Source organism: Balearica regulorum, chromosome 2 (genome assembly GCF_011004875.1).
Source record: "Balearica regulorum gibbericeps isolate bBalReg1 chromosome 2, bBalReg1.pri, whole genome shotgun sequence".
Lineage (NCBI taxonomy): Eukaryota > Metazoa > Chordata > Aves > Gruiformes > Gruidae > Balearica > Balearica regulorum.
The window spans coordinates 90039930-90052484 of NC_046185.1; the positions used below are offsets into that span (position 1 = coordinate 90039930).

Here is a 12555-nt window from a genome sequence, read left to right on the forward strand (position 1 = left end):
AGAAACTCATGAAAAAATAGAAACCTGAGAACTTGTTTGGCATCCTGTAGAAAGTCTTTCAATTCCGGTCCTGCAAATCCATTTCCTCTGATTGCCACATTTATGGGAATTCACAATGCTGTTTTGGCTTGGCCAGATATTCATCATTAATAAAAACATTGTGTACTTTTCATCTATGAAATATTGGTTGGTTAATTCTAGCTAGAATATTTAGCTACAGAAAAACTTTTAAGGTTTTCCCTCATTTCCCATTTCAGAACTTCCCCTTTACAAGGCTTGCTTCCATCTGTTCTGAACAGTTGGTTCTTAGTAGATAACAATTAGACTTTTTTTAGTTTCTTTTCATTTTGGTGATGCAGTGTTTTTAATTTCATTCTGAACTAAACAAGCATTAAAGTACAATTGTATCTAGGTAAAATTATTATTATTACAGGTAGTTACTTCTAGCACTGCATGCCAGGGTTTAAAGCCATCATTTAGCAAATGTCAGTAGTAAACCTGACCATTTCCAAGTTTGGGTAGATCAAGATTACTTCTTTTTGCTTTCTTTGATAATAATTTAATTCCCTATTGCACAAGAATACTAAAATAATAATTCCAGACAATGAACAGCAGCTTATACTTTTGTTATCTGCTGCTCTGGGTTCTTTTGTTTTGTTTTGTTTTTCATTTCAGCACCAGGAGAGAATTCTTCTGTATCACACAGCATGGGTATCATTCGTTCAGATCTTCTACACTATTGCCAAATAGTGGTCTTATAGCTGTTTCTCTCTCAAGTGTCTTTCAACTATATTGTAGCTTTGTTTTGCTATTTGTTTTTGATCTTTTAAGTCCATCATTCCAGATATCTGAAAACTCTCATCTACAAGTTTTCAAAAATCAACATCTTTTCTGTTATCCCCCACTGTTTGTTTACCTTTCTCGTCCCTCTGCAAAGTTCCATCGCCTTTCTTTAACAGGGTCTGGATCTTAATAATTACCTCAAAAAAGTTGCCTAAAGGGCAAATAGAAAACCCATTAACTCCAAAATATATTGTTTGTTTGACGAGTTTTCATAAAATACAATAGATTATTTTTTGCTCTATACTGAAGCAGTGCTATTCTCTGATTTTATTTCTACCTAGAGGATTAATTATTGTGAAGCCTCATACCAAGAAAAGCTCTGGAATTACAAGATTTTCCTCCCACTCTTTATATGCTCGAAACAAAGAGATATAACACACTATGTAAGAAAACCCCAGTACATATCTTGTTAACATAAATAAGACTGAGCAGGCTGGTCCAAATTCAGAACTAGTGCATAAAATAGAATGAACTAGGCTCATATTTGTTTGTATTCCAAAACAAATATTCCAATTTGGTTTGTATTTGTTTGTAATTCATTAACAATTATGTGTACTTCATAGCTATAGATCTAAGCTGACTTAATATATGTGCTAAAAGTAGCATGGCACTAAATCAGTCATAGTTTGGTTGCCAGTGACTTTGGTATCGTGTATTTACCTGCAGTTTTATAGTTTTATAGTTTTTTATTGTGCACTCTCCTGCACAGGAGAGTGTGATGAGGGCAGTAGCATGCATGCAGGCAGGAAGCACGGATCAATGATTTAAATACTGTGAGTATCTCTTAAACTCAGTTCTTGCGCAGTATGAAAGAGAAGATACCCTTTGATATGAGGAAGAATTATAAACTATGGAATGCTGTGTAGGGAGAGAGAAGGGAATAAACTACTCTATTTTCTTGCTGTAAGAGCACCTAGATTGGAAAACATCTCACTAGCTAGTGTTCTACTTGGAGGTTCTAATTCCTCTCTCCCTCTCACAGGGCCATGATCTCATTGTAATTACAGAGACATAGTGGGATAGCTCACATGACTGGAATGCTGTCATGGATGGCTACGTGATTTTTAGGAAAGGCCAGCAAGGCGAGGTGGTGGAGTTGCTCTTTATGTGAGAGAGCAACTGGAATGTATCAAGCTCTGCCTAGGGGTGGATGAAGAACTAGTCAAGAACTTATGGGTAAGAATTAAGGGGCAGGCTAATATGGGTGACACTGTTGCGGGTGTTTACTACAGGCCACCTGATCAGGATGAGGAAGTTGATGAGGCCTTCTACAGACAGCTGGAAGTAGCCTCACAGTCACAGGCCCTGGTTCTCATGGGGGACTTCAGACACCCTGATATTTCCTGGAAAGGCAACACAGCTGGGCATACACACTCCAGAAGGTTTCTGCAGAGCATTGGTGATAACTTTTTGACACAGGTGGTGGAGGAGCCTGTGAGGAGGGGTGTGCAGCTGGACCTTGTACTAACAAACAGAGAAGGACTGGTTGAGGATGTGAAGGCTGGGGGCAGCCTTGTCTGCAGTTACCATGAGATGGTGGAGTTCAGGATCCTACATGGAAGAAGCAGAGCAATAAGTAGGATTACAACCCCGGACTTCAGGAGAGCTAACTTTGGCCTCTTCAGAGACCTGCTTGGGAGAATCCCATGGGTTAGGGCTCTAGAAGGTAGGGAGGTCCAAGAGAGCTGGTCAGTATTCAAGCACCACTTCCTCCAAGCTCAAGATCAGTGCATCCTGAAGAGTAAGAAATCAAGCAAAGGAGGCAGGAGACCTGCCTGGATGAGCAAGGAGCTTCTGGAAAAACTCAAAGGGAAGGTGGAAGTTTACAGAATGTGGAAAAAAGAGCTTCGCCACTTGGCCATTGTCAGTGTATGCAGGGATGCAATGAGGAAGGCTAAGGCCCATTTAAAATTAAATCTGGCAAGGGAAGTCAAAGACAACAAGAAGGACTTCTTCAAGTACATCAGCAGTAAAAGGAAGACTAGGGAAAATGTGGGCCCACTGCTGAATGAGGTGGGTGCCCTGATGACAGAGGATACAGAGAAGGCAGTTACCGAATGCCGCCTTTGCTTCAGTCTTTACTGCTAAGGCTGGCCCTCAGGAATCCCAGATCCTGGAGGTAAGAGAGAAATTCTGGAGAGAGGAAGACTTTCCCTTGCTTGAGGAGGATTAGGTTAGAGATCATTTAGGCAAACTCAACACGCATAAATCTATGAGCGCTAAAGGGATGCACCCATGAGTGCTGAGGGAGGTGGCAGATATTATTGTGATGCCACTCTCCATCATCTTTGAAATGTTGTGGAGAACAAGAGAGGTGCCTGAAGACTGGAGGAAAGCCAATGTCACTCTGGTCTTCAAAAAGGGCAAGAAGGAGGACCCAGGTAACTACAGGCCAGTCACCTTCACCTCCATCCCTGGAAAGGTGATGGAACAGCTCATTCTGGATGTCATCTCTAAGCATGTGGAGGAAAAGAAGGTTATCGGGAGTGGTCAACATGGATTCACCAAGGGGAAATCATGCTTCACAAATCTGATAGTCTTCTATGATGGCATGACTGGCAGGGTGGATGAGGGGAGAGAAGTGGATGTTGTCTACCTTGATGTCAGTAAGGCTTTTGACACTGTCTTCCATAACATCCTCATGTTATGGAAGCTTAGGAAGTGTGGGTTAGATGAGTGGACAGTGAGGTGGATTGAGAGCAGGCTGAATGGCAGGGCTCAGAGGGTTGTGATAAGCCATGCAGAGTCTAGTTGGAGGCCTGTAGCTAGTGGTGTTCCCCAGGGGTCAGTACTGGGTCCAGTCTTATTCAACATATTCATCATGACCTGGACGAGGGGACAGAGTGTACCCTCAGCAAGTTTAATGATGATATAAAACTGGGAGGAGTGGCTGATACACCAGAAGGTTGTGCTGCCATTCAGCAAGACCTGGATAGGCTGGAGAGTTGGGCGAAGAGAAACTTAATGGAATTCAACAAGGGCAAGTGTAGGGTCCTGCACCTTGGGAGGAATAACCCCAAGCACCCGTACATGTAAGGGGTTGAGCTACTGGGAAGCAGCTCTGCAGAGAAGGACCTGGAAGTCCTGATAGCAAATTTACCATGAGCCAGCAATGTGCCCTTGTGACCGGGAAGGCCAATGGTAACCTGGGGTGCAATAAGAAGAGCATGGCCAGCAGGTCTACTCTGCCCTGGTGAGGCCACATCTGGAGTATCGTGTCCAGTTCTGAGCTGCCCAGTTCAAGAAAGACAAGAAACTACTGGAGAGAATCCGGTGGAGGGCTATGAGGATGATTAGGGAACTGGAGCATCTCTTGTATGAAGAAAGGCTGAGAGAGCTGGATCTGTTTAGCCTGGAGAAGAGAAGACTGAGAGGGGATCTCATCAATGCTCATAAATATCTACAGGGCGAGTGTCAAGAGGATGGGGCCAGACTCTTTCCAGTGGTGCCCAGCAACAGGACAAAGGGCAATGGGCACAAACTGGAACACAAGAAGTTCCATCTCAACATGAGGAAAAACTTCTTCACTCTGAGGGTGACAGAGCATTGGAACAGGCTGCCCAGAGAGGTTGTGGAGTCTCCTTCTCTGGAGATACTCAAAACCCACCTGGATGTGATCCTATGCAACCTGCTCTTGGTAATCCTGCCTTAGCAGGAGGGTTGGACTAGATGATCTCCAGAGGTCTCTTCTAACTCCTACCATTCTGTCTGTATTTGGGTAGAGTCTTTTCCTTCAATGCCCAGATATTTGGAAAATAAATTCCTAAATGAGTAGCCCTTTGTTTCCTATCAGGCATCCTAATATCATTAAATGTAACTTCAGGCCTTTGACATATCCTAGAAACAGTTTCAGATCAGTTCCTACCAATCCAAGGAAGAGACAGGGCATTCTGCTTAGGATGAGCTCTAAAGTGTGTGGGATTTCACTGGAGCAGCTAGTTAAAATTCTCCTTGCTGGTGCAAGGCTAATACAGCATTAGGAATTTACACTCCTTGGGACTCAGTAATGAAGATTTGTCAAAAGTGAAATGAGGGGTTTGAATTTCCTGGGAAACAAATTAGAAATTTAGACAGTTTGGTGTGTGCTGAAGATGGAAAGGCCTATTGGGCTCCAGAGCACTGAAGCTAGGGAATGAAATCTAGCCTTCTGAAATTTGGGTGGATAGGGACAGAAAAGAAAAGGAAAAAAAAAAAAAGGAGGAAATTAAGTAAGATAGAGAGAAAGGTAATAGGGCTCTCATACAGGTTTCATGAGTTTTAAATAAATGTCATAACAACTTAAAAATTCATACGGCTTTAATCTAATGCAAATCAAACTTGTGCAGCTGGGACCTGAATCAGACATAAAGCATTACAGGAACCCACAAAAAATATTCTCATCCTTATTTCCTACTCTTCTGATATAAAGAACTGGACAGATTTCTTGTGAGAATATATATACAACTTCAGAATCAAATACTGTATATGCTTTGCTTTTGGTAAATACACTGTTTGATTTAGTGTGTCTCTTGCAAAGCTGGTATTCCATGTGTTGAAAAAAAAAGAACAAAACAAGGAAACTCCCTTGTCTTTGCAGTATGTATATTACCACATTAATGTAAGATGATTTTTTTTGTATTATCTGCTTTTTTGAGAATATAGCTTATACTGCCTCCTGTTTTTGAAAGCAGTGCATTTGGATGAATATTGGAAGTTAGGGTCCTGATCTTGCTTAAAGCTCTATTCCAGTAAGCTCCAATATCCATGTAGCACTTCTTGTAGAATTCTGAATCAAATGTAGAGGTCATAACAATATTATCCTTACAATTAATATTGTCTCCTCTGTAAATATATAAATAAGTGAAACATTTTGGTTTGAACATGGGAAATATTCTGAAGGTCAGAGTGTTGATTTCACTTGCAAAATAAAGGGGTTATTCATGTCAAATTATAATCTAGGGGTCAATTTAGAACCAAGTGTGGTTTTGCAAATCCCAGCTTTTGGAGAAGAGCCGGGACATTGCATTCACTTCTTTTTTTCCTTTTTTTTTCCTTCAAAAAGACTGAAACAGACTTGCTGGGAAACAACAACAACAACAAAAATATACACACAAAAAAAACCCCAAAGAAACACTCTGATTGATAAGTAGCGATATTACAAGATATGGGGCTAGTGTCCATCTTCAGAACAGGTTTGGTCAGTTATCCCATAACCTTTTCCTTCTAAATTTTGAACATGGGTTTGCTCATGAACCTGTTTTTGCAGTGCCATGAATATATGTTCTTTCCTCAAAGGATAAAGTGATGTAGAAAAATATTTAAATAACAAAGAGCTTGCATATTCAGCCACTCAGATATCAAATTAACTCTAACTTTGATTTACCTTGCAGCATGGAAAATATTTTTTTCATGTCGCACATTGTGAAAATTAATCTTCAAAATAGTTGGAATTTCAGTTTAAATATCACCTTGATAACATGATGATTATCCAAGCTATCTACAGCTCTTGATGTGGAATTTAAATCTCATAAGAACAGAGAGGTTAATGAAATTTCTGGGGCTGTCTTTCTCAGAGGTCAGAGATACCACAGTAACATTTTATCATTATATTTGATAGTTCTATTTCACTTGGATCTGAAATTAGAGTGGAAAATACAAATGAAATCTTATGTAAAAGGAAAAAGCCAAAAATGACCCTAACTTTCTTATGCATCAAAGAAACTCTCATCAAGTTCAGGTAATTCTCATTCTATTGGAGCTGGCTTAATTATTTTTTCTCAAACGAAGCATTATGAGTTCTTACACTTTTTAATCACTTATGACAGATGTTTTAGGAGCTGTGAAAAAATTAGATCAGGAACATTGAAAAATGTTTACAAAGAAGTTGCCTGGCAAGTCATCTCTTGTAATATCAGACAATCTTCAGGTAATGAGATGCCTCGAAAAGGAAGAAATTATAAGTATATTACATGAAAATTTCCACAATTTGCAAACATCTACTAAAAAAACCTCAACCCATAAAAAAAGAGTCATTAAGCATGCTAAAAAGCTGAATTTGGCATGAAAAGCAGTTTAATAAAATTTAAATAAGGTAGAAATTTTGAGATTTCAAAACTAGTCTTTTTTTAAAATAAGAGCAAAAACTTGAATGTGTCTGTATTTCCTGTCATGTGGAAAAAGGATAACATTGGATCAAACAAAATGTACTGTTTTTCTTATCTTAATCTTTTGGTTTTTTAAATTATTATTTTAAAATGGTTTGCTATGCATCTATAGCAAAAGTAATTTTTTTTTGTTCCAAAAATATCACTGATTTTTTTCTGTGTTTTCAGAATCTTCCTTGTGTCCAAAAAACTGCTAGAGAAACCAATGTATCAATATATGTTAATACTGATAGAAGTGAAGCTTTGGATGAAAAATGGTTCTGTCTTTTCAGTCATATCTTTTCTGGTATGACTGAATAGGACTCTTCTGATATGTTAAACTTACTTATTCTAACATGGAGAAAACTCAGTGTTGCAAATACCTTTTGAATTCGATTTGAGCCTTCAGATGAAGTCTGGTAAAAGTTGTAATGAACTTGAACAAGATTTTGAAAGACAGTGTTGTTGACTTAAAACGACATTAATATTTTCATGGCATTTCCTGCTGTATTCTATACAAAGTGTTTTCATTCAATGAATAAAACCCAAACTGGTATGTCCTATAGATTGTAAAGAAACTGAACTTGGAGTATTTGGTGAAGCAGTCAGAAGCAGAAATGAATCAGCTTTATCTCTGGAAAACACTTGGTTTCATTTGCAACTGTTAGTTATTTGTGACCTTCCAGCAGCTGCCCTCGGCCGTAGTGAGTGAACTCCCTAATCCCACACTGAACGGGCAAGCAGTGGGATGGGGGAAGGTGCCTGACTGCGTGCTTAAGGACTTGGTGAATTGAGGTCCATTTTATATTCAAAATATGCAGAGTCTAATGGCATCATCGCATCAAGACTGTGTTCTTACAACAGCACACAAATGTTTAGTCCACTTGATGTGGAAACAGTCCCCTAGCCCCTATTTTAACAGGAAATGGTGACTGTCAAGTTAAAAACTGTGGTTGGATATCCCCAGTTGCTGTTAGTGAATATATATTTGAAGGCAAGACAGTGTAGCCTGAATTAAAGAGAAAAGAAAAAAGAGAGGGTGAGAAAGTGACAGGAAAAATCTAAGGGATAATGACATACTTATACAGAAAGGGTTTTGTTCTCTTCCTTGAAACATCTAGTTTTCCTTCAGGAAGGAGTGATTCATTAAAAGTGGGCGGTATTTCACTGAATATATGATAACACTGCACCTTTTAGAATTTTAAAGAGACAGATATCTGATAGTGAGTTGCTTATTATCTTCTATTATGACAGACAGGTGCATTAGATCTACTTCTGAAAGTGGAGATAGAGTGGAGAGAGAGAGAGAAAGTAAAAATGTTATTTGCATTTTTCATTGTAATTAGAATGTAAATAGCTGCACAGAGAATATGTCAAAATTAGATAGTTGTATTTACACACCAACTACTTAACAAATGTATCATGTGTCTGACAAGGAAAATTTTCATTCAAGTACATAAATAAGAATAACATGAAATTATAATGTGTTTCTTTTTCTTATTGATTAATAATATATGTTAAATAGCTGAATGTACACACAAAACTCTGATTTGTACTGTGTTAAATGTAAATAAACATGTAGTTTAAAATTACACACATTATGAAATGCGGTATGTGTATTCATTTCTTCATTAGGAAGAAACATTTACTCTGTCCTCTGATCTTTAGATTAAAAATCAAAAATGTTGAAAGTGAGTATGTTGAGAAAACACCAAGAAAAGTAGTTCAACCTTAAAAGGAAAACGGAGTATATGAAGAATTTCCTGTCAGTACAGGGGATTTTGTCAGTTCTTTCTTACGCTGTTTTATACTCTTTTCCTTGCTGTCTCTTTTCTAATTAATTGTCTACAAATGATCTGCTTGGCCTTTAAGAGATAGACATGCATTTTCACATTCTTGTTAAAACATACCTGGTAGCTAGTTTTCCTTCACATAACTTACAACTCAAATAACTTTTGTTGTAATTGAGGATGGTGATATAACAGACATCTCATGCTAATATTTACACAAAGAGAATAAATGCTTTTCAAGAAAGAGACATAATTATTATAATCATTTATTGAATATCTTGCTTCCGGAAGGATTGCCTTAGTAAACCACATCAAAGGCTTGTGGCAGCACATATGAAGGATAAAATTGTTTGATCAATTTAAAATACTTTATGGTATCGGAGATCCCAGATAATGGTGGACCAATTACGGTTTTTTAATAGTCTAAACTGTAACAGTAATGTATAACTGTCAAAAAACCCTCAACCCAAACAAACAAACCTCCCCCCAACCCCAAAACTCATGATTAAAGGTAAATTTCATGTATTTCCATATAAAATGTTTCTGAAAGTGTTTGTCATTGTTACGTGACATTATATTTAAGAAAATAGTAGTGCATAACTGAGGTTATTGTTAACACTTCCAGGATTCAGTGGATATTTAATATGTACATAAAGTTTCCTAATTGTTAAGTTTTATTTATTTATAAACTTGTGTTTCTGTTTAAGCTTTCCACTTCAGCTTGGCACAGTTCTTAGTACAGCTGTAGATGCAGGTCATGAACAGTGTTAGGTTGTTTATATCTGGCGGATGAAATGAGAAGAGACATGCTATTTCTGTAATCCTGTGATTGCCAGGACCAGGCCAAGCAGCTGGGGCTAGTAATAAGACTCTGGCTGGTATGTAAATAAATGTATCTGAAGATCTAGTTGACGGTGCTACTTTAAATGCGATTCAGTCTTTTAGCTTGCCTTTATTCCCCATTTTCTGCTGAAATGATTCAAACATATCGAAATTAATAGAATTGGGTTCATTTTTAACATTAGCGAATTGGGGTCTGCAGCTTGGGGGCAGAAGTATAATATAGATGGTCCAGCCTGAGCTGTAGCATTCCCTTTAGGCTGACTTAGGGAATTAACACAACCTGGTACCTTTTTACTGTAATATGACATGGCACCACCTGCGGTACCTGTGCCGCACGAGGATTTCCAGAAGAGCCCTTCCAGCTGCATCCACAATTCCTCTATCAGGGACTCTTCCTTAACTTACAGCGCAGAACGGCACACTGCTCTGGTCCTTTCTTCAAGGTTAACTGTCCAGGGGTTGAGGCCTCATCCCACAGACTGAACATGCGTTTAGAAATGCTTTACTGAAGAGATTTTTTTTCCAATTGTATTTTAGCCTCTAGGTAATGACATGGATATTAACTGTTGGTTGGTTGGTTGGTTGGTTTTGTCACAGCATATAATGTTAAACAAAAGTATAAGCATTTAAAGATCCAGTGTTGAAAATAATACAAAAGATAATAATAATGCACTTTCTATATAAAATAGTGCAGAAGTTGGTAAACAAAGTGTGGCATAGGGGAGAGGAAGGGAGTTATTTGAATCCGTTTTTCCTCACTACAAGTGCCTGATGTCACACTTCCTAGGCCAACAGAGTGGGTGGATTTTTCCTCTAGTACGTCCGATTAAGCATTACATGATTACAAGCATATATTCTGAAAACATGGTCATGCATTGTATTTTCTTTGGTGATAAACCTGGGTTAAAAAAGTCTTTAAAAAAAATAATTCCTAGCCTGAGTGACTGAAGACTACTCTTTCCTGCCACATTTACAGTTCACCATCCCTCTGTTTTTTCATGTAGCCGTTTGTGGGACTGTGCTGCAAACCAGATCACTGAAATGAACCGAGTTAAAAGGAAATCTACAACATGGTCTTGGTAGTATGTTTGTTTGCATTGCACGTGAGTTCAACAAAACTATTTTAGTGACTGTGTTTGAAGAGTGCCCGACAAGCTGTTGTGCTGGGAAAGCTGTGTGGGTGGCACTCTGAGGCGCAGAGAGAGCGGGGAGTGAAGCAGTGCTGGCAAAGACACCATAATGCAGCTCCATTGATATCCTGTCCCGGCGGTTGTGGGCATGGAGTAAGGACTTGCTGGCGTGTGTCCCTTGTATTTCATTTGCAATTCTACTCATGCTAAAAATGTTTTTGAATTATACCCTTAGATTCCAGCCACATTGGAAATGCATATATGTTTACACATTGAACTGTCCAGCATTGTCAGGTTTTTGATGCTCAGTTTGACAAAATGTTTTTCTATCATTAAAAGAATAGAGAGGATCTTATAAATCCCTGTAGAAATGTGAATTACACGGAGGGAAAATTATTTACATTTTTGCATCAGCTTGAAAACCGCTTTGATTTCTCTGCAAAATGCCAGTGGTTAAGATACTGAATTCATGTGAGTGCTCATTTTTCTTGTTGTTTTGCTTTTCCAATATTAAGCATCACCGGGAGGATATAATGGATAGCCATTCATTCCTTAGTCATTTTAATTAGCGCATGGTTTCTGAACTTAGCAAGCGTTGACAGCCAGTTTTTCCGGTCTTGTACTGTGTGGGACCTTGCTATGGTGATGCTTCATCCTGTCTGATGCTGACTGATGGGCTATTGCGTCTGACTGCTACCGCTCTGTTACTGTACGACACTGTCCTTTCGATCCATCCTGCTGACTGTGGCTCTGCCATCCTGACCCTCCGCAGCTCCTGCACTTCTTGCCACCCATTACTTGTCATCCCACATGCAGGAGAGATGAAGTGTGATACAGATCCAGCATACCGAGTCAACACAACAGCACGTACAACATATGCCTGCGGTATTACTGCTGTGTTCTGATCTGGTCTAAATACCTAGCAGTCAGTGCCTAATATTTACTCTCAGTTTAAATTTGGATGGTAGATATATGCATAATAATATACTATCAATAGCTTTTATATGCACATGAATTTCGATATTAGAAAAATATGTAGCAGGGAGGTATGGGGAGCAACATAGAAGAGAGTTGTTAGGAGTATCTGAGTAGGGTTTTCACTGTTAATACTCTAAAACTTCAGAACTGCAGTTTTGTAGTTGCACTGTAGTTTTACTTACTTCCAGAAAGCAATATAATTTTATAGGAAGCATCAGACTCCTTTACCTATTGAATTCTGTGGAATCTTTAACCTTTAGTACTCCTAAGGACCTAGGGATTTTGTGTTGCTGTTACTGATGATCTATTAATTAACCATGTTGTATGACTTCTGTCTAGGGGAGGGGGGCGAATTTTTTGGTTTTTTTTTTAAAACAATGTACACATTTTTCCAAGTTTGTCCATAATTTGCCATGCATGGAAAAAAGTGACCATATATACCTTGAACATACCTAATCTTTCCAGTTTATTGAAACAGAGCCCTAATAATAGTGGCATGACCCTTTCAGTCTATTACTCTTTAAACTGAGAATTGATTTGGTCCCAGATTCAATCGCCTTTTATATCTAACTAATGTATTTTTTCTGAATATTTTCTGTCACTGTTATGGGCAGCATATTTCACCAATAGCTACAATACCGTGCTATGCAAACAAAGGAATCTAGTTTTGTTGAAAAAAACCAGTTTTATAATCCTTTCAAAACCTGGTAAGACCCACAAAGCTATAAAATTATTTCAAATATTGTAATAATCCATTGCCACATTGTAATTTTGAGTATAGTGAAACATGTAATTTGCACAACAGAAAAATGAGAGCTTATATTGGCCTTTTCAATGTTAGAAACTGTT

The 12555-nt window shown here is 38.4% G+C and overlaps 1 long non-coding RNA gene across 1 annotated transcript in view; it reads left to right on the forward strand.

Moving 5' to 3' along the window:
• The window catches only part of LOC142600438 (uncharacterized), a 54730-nt gene that overhangs the window by 12973 nt on the left and 29202 nt on the right, over positions 1 to 12555 (forward strand). The window contains exon 2 of the long non-coding RNA XR_012833912.1: positions 7532 to 7750. This is a non-coding gene — a long non-coding RNA (uncharacterized LOC142600438). The remainder of the gene's footprint in view (positions 1 to 7531; positions 7751 to 12555) is intronic.